The sequence below is a fragment of the Triticum dicoccoides genome, chromosome 2B (genome assembly GCF_002162155.2).
Source record: "Triticum dicoccoides isolate Atlit2015 ecotype Zavitan chromosome 2B, WEW_v2.0, whole genome shotgun sequence".
In the NCBI taxonomy this organism is placed as follows: Eukaryota; Viridiplantae; Streptophyta; class Magnoliopsida; order Poales; family Poaceae; genus Triticum; species Triticum dicoccoides.
This window is the reverse complement of record NC_041383.1, coordinates 40,767,035-40,771,816: the sequence shown is the minus strand read 5'-3', so window position 1 is coordinate 40,771,816 and position 4,782 is coordinate 40,767,035. Positions and strand designations below refer to the sequence as shown.

General features: G+C 48.3%; 1 pseudogene; it reads left to right on the top strand.

Moving 5' to 3' along the window:
• Positions 1 to 2,189: 2,189 nt before the first annotated feature.
• Positions 2,190 to 4,782, top strand: part of LOC119367014 — an 11,670-nt pseudogene continuing 9,077 nt past the window's right edge.

Below are 4,782 nucleotides of genomic sequence, written 5' to 3'. Positions count from 1 at the left end.
CCCACAAGGGGCTGAAGTAGTCCCTGAGCTCGAAGACATCGACCGACGACAGGACGAAATAGGCAGACTGCGCCCGCCATGCCACCGCCTCACTCTCCGTCATCTCCTTCTCCTTCGTGTCCTTGGTTGCGCCCTTGCCCTTCCCAGATTTGGGCGCCATGGCGGCTGGGGAGGGGGCGAGGGATCAGGGGCGGTGGGGGGAGCGGCAGCGGCGAGCAGGAGCTTCAGGAAGAAGAAGAAAATGGGGACGGCAGTGCCAAGATGGGGGAAAGCACAAGAGGTAAATGAGCTGCGCGCCTGCGGTTATTCCTTTTTATGGGGAAGACACAGGCCTCCTCTTTTCCATTTATTGCGACATGACGCGTGCCTGTAGCAACTGCCCAACGCATGCCCCCCACGTCACGCACGATCCCCACGTCACGTATTCAACGCGGGTCGTGGGGAAGCACAGTGGACGAAAAGTTATCGCAGTAAAAACCGCCCCGCCTGCCCGCGCACCATTTTTGGGCCTGGCCCAACAACACGTTGCGCTTATGTGCGACCCAGGCCCGGGGGCTCCTGTCGGTGTACCAAAGTAGGGGCGCTCTTTTGTACCCCTTATTTGTGCACGGGCAGTTAGAGTTGCGCCCACGGCCACACTTAAGCAGTGCAGAGCCAGGAAATCAAGGACACAAGACAGCCAATGCAACACTGAGACAGAGACGCAAAGAACAAGAGGGCGAGGTGGACTCCCCCGACAAGACCCTTGCCGGGGCGGCCTCCACGGCCCCGGCAAGGACCTTGCTAGGGCAGCTTACCCGACGCCAGCAGAGCGCGCCATCCTCGAGCCCCAGTTTTTCAAACACCACCAACCACGTTGGGACCTGGGCTCGGGAGGCGCCTCCATGGTGGCATGCAGATCTTTGTGAAGACAAGAAACACTCCAAATCAGAGGAGGAATAGAAGACGACGAACCTCGGTGAGATTCTTGCCGAGGAAACCCACAAAAGCCCCTGCAAGATCCTTGCCGGGGACGATCGCGGTGCCTCGCAAGACCCTTTCCGGGGCCCCCAGCAAGGCCCTTGCCGAGGAGCCCGCGAGGCCACAGCCGGGTCCGCACCCGCCAAGCTTTTACCACCGCTCCCGTGCAGCTGCCAGCCCACTAGCTGGGCAGGTGCCTGCGTGTCGATGTGAGGCTCCTCGGCCAACTTAGGGCATGCCTACGTGGTGGCATGCAAACCTTCATGAAGGCCCTGCCACCGCACCACCTCAGCAGCCTGCCAGCCTACATGGCGCTGACCGCCTCGCTGGCTCGGGCGCGTGTCGAGGCAGGGCGAAGCGGTGATAAAGCAAAGGGGACACGTCAGGGGCGCATTAAATGGTCTTGCCCCGTAATGGCTAGCGATAGGCTTAACCACAGTACCCCGATGCCACCTCCTGTATGCCACTGTGGCGATCCCCTTGCCTATAAAAGGAGGCCCAAGGCATTCAGGAGATGGATTCGGACCCTTGGATAAGTTAAGCTCGTTGTAGCTAGCTCAAGAACTCCAAGAACACAGATATAAACATCAAAGGAGGACTAGGGTATTACGCATCGTTGCGGCCCGAACCTGGGTAAACGACCTGCGTGCTTGTGCTTGTCATTAGTCCAGCTCTCCTCATTACCCCGCGCCCCGCAACCGCAGTAGGGATTCTTGTGATCCCATAGGTGTCGTTCCCACCGGCAGGTATCGGCAAAAGTTGTGCGGCACAAGAGAGGCTAGCAATGGTGGAAGGGTGAGAGTGTGTATAATCCATGGACTCAACATTAGTCATAAAGAACTCACATACTTATTGCAAAAATCTACAAATCATCAAAACAAAGTACTACACGCATGCTCCTAGGGGAAGGGTTGGTAGGAGTTGTCCATCACGCGATCCCGACCTCCACACATAAGGAAGACAATCAATAAATAAATCATGCTCCAACTCCATCACATAACGGTTCACCATACGTGCATGCTACGGGAATCACAAACTTTAACACAAGTATCTCTCAAATTCACAATTACACCACTAGCATGACTCTACTATCACCATCTTCATATCTCAAAACAATCGTAAAGAATCAAACTTCTCATAGTATTCAATACACTTTATATGAAAAAAAATCTTATATCCCTCTTGGGTGCCTATCTTTTTCGGACTAAATTCATAACCAAATCTTGTTCACAAATGAAGCGACACTAGTTTACCTGGATCTTTCGAATAACTCATTAGTTGGATCAGTATACCCCATTTGGCGAAACCAAACGGATCTTCGAGTGTTGAACATAGCTCTAAACCGTATTGAAGGACAGCTGCTTGCCAATATAGGTTCAATATTTCCCGAGCTGATGATTCTCAATGTTTCTCATAATAATATATCTGGAGTTGTGCCATCTTCATTGTGCAACATTCGCAGCATTGAATTTATGGACCTGTCAAATAATAAATTTACAGGAGAGGTACCATCTTGCTTGTTCACTGATTGTTCTGCTTTGTATGTATTGAAGCTTTCAAACAATAACCTTGGGGTGTGATACTTGATGGGGCTAGTAACTTGTGTGCGGCAGAAATATACCTAGACAACAACAAATTTGAAGGGACTCTACCTAGAAATCTGTCTGGTAATGTCCAAATCATGGATTTACATGATAACAATATGTCAGGAGCACTGGACATTTCATTATGGAATCTTCCTTCACTGGAAGCTTTGAGCCTAGCTAGAAATAGTTTAACAGGTGACATTCATCCAGACACTGGTGGAAAAAAGGCCTTTGGTCGCGGTTCGCAACTGCCATTAGTCGCGGTTGCGCAACCGCGACCAAATAAGCGCGACTAAAGCCCCCCACCTTTAGTCGCGGCTGCTTAAGAACCGCGACTAACGGCCCGTCCACGTGGGCGCCAGGCGGCCGTCGGGGCGGAGGACCTTTAGTCGCGGTTCTTCTGGCCAACCGCGACTAAAGGCCGCCACAGGTTTAGGGTTTTAGCCCCCCCCCCTAAACCTGTTTTCTGTTTAATTTGTATTGTTTTATTTTTTTTGTGCTTTATTTTAATTTTGAAGGAGTTTCATATATTCTACGGTACTACATACATGCATATGAATGTACAATTTCAAATAAATTTGAAATTAGAACCAAAAAGAATTCAAGAGGAATATACAATATATATTCAATATCATCGGATGACCATATACAATTTTGAACAAGTTTCCATACATGATTTAATGCATATAAAGTTCTACGTCCTCGTAATAGTGTTCTCCTTTAGGATGGAGGACTTCCCTGCTGAACCATCCAGCTAGTTCCTTTTGAAGTGGTCGGAAGCGAGCTTCTGGACTAAGCATCCACCGGAGGTTATTCCTCTGAGCATTGGTATCACTCGGAACCCGCTCAGAGGTGTATCTCCGGATCATCTCACAGACATAGTATCCACATAGATTGGTCTCCGGTGGCTGAATATCCCCAGCATTCTTAGCCTTTAACATTTTGAATTCTAGCTCTTTTTTGAATTCACCGACCTTTGTATCTACGAACCGTCTCCAAACCCTACGAGGCAAAGAAAATTAAATGAACAAGAGAGTTATTAATTAGTTACTTGATATTAGGAAATGAACGAAATAGGCCGATCGATATAGAGCGCAAATGAATGAAAATAATTACTTCTGCAGCATTCTTCTCATGCCGCCCCAAAGCTTTGGATCCATATTCACAGAGTCGTGGATGAGACATTCTGAGGTGTTAACTTTAATTACTAGTAGAATCCAGTGGAACCTGCGGACACGATACATGCACAGTACGTCATGCATAACTCATCGATTAGCCGGCCACATACCATGCATGGAGTAAACAAAAGAGAATGTGCTCAAGACAGAAACACTCACTCAAAATGGTAAGGAAATAGAATATCACTTTTGAGTTCCTGCTTTGTAAGAAAGTGCCACAGGTCTGCCTCCACGTCGGCGGGGTGACGCTCCAACACATGTCCATTAACGATGTGTGGGTCAATGAACCCAACATCATGGATGTTCCTTACTCTGCATTCCTTAATCTTCATTCTGCATGTATAATAGCGGACACAACAATATAGTTAGGACATATATATAGTGCAGGCAATATGAACGAGATGGGGTAGAAATTAATAAATCACTTACAGAACGTAGCAACTGATGATAGATTTATCGAGCTCGCGCAGATTGAAAAGCTGAAACAATTCACTCAGTTCAATTTGTACATAGTAATGTTTGAAGTGATGCTCATGTCTAACTTCCGCATAAATATATTCTTTGGCGTTTTTATTTTTTTATGTAACCCTTGTACCATTTCAGCAGACCTTTCATTTGTGGAGGTAGATCCTTTTCCTGCGCAGGCTCGACGAGAGGCCCATTCTTGACATATGTAATTACTACCTCCTTCACTGGCGCCTCATCAAGGCCTAACAGTTCACGAAGAGTAATACCTAAGTTGGCCGCTTGTTCTCTGGCACTCGTTACAGTCAATCCCTGTGCTGCCGCAGCTTGTATGATCTCGGGGGCATCCGGACAGAAGGCTTCCACTATAAGCGGGGCAATCGATTGTTTACTTTGTTCCCCAAGCTGGGCAACTTGTTTCCCGCTTTTTTTACTTTCGGCCTTCTCCCGCTCTTTGTTCTCCTTGAACATGAGTGCCTGCCTGCGAAGTTCACGTGCATAGTCGTTAGGCAGATTCTTCGCGGCTTGGGACGGTGTGCTCAAAAATGACTTAGCCCACTTCTTTTGCTCATCAGAAAATACTGGCTTGGGCT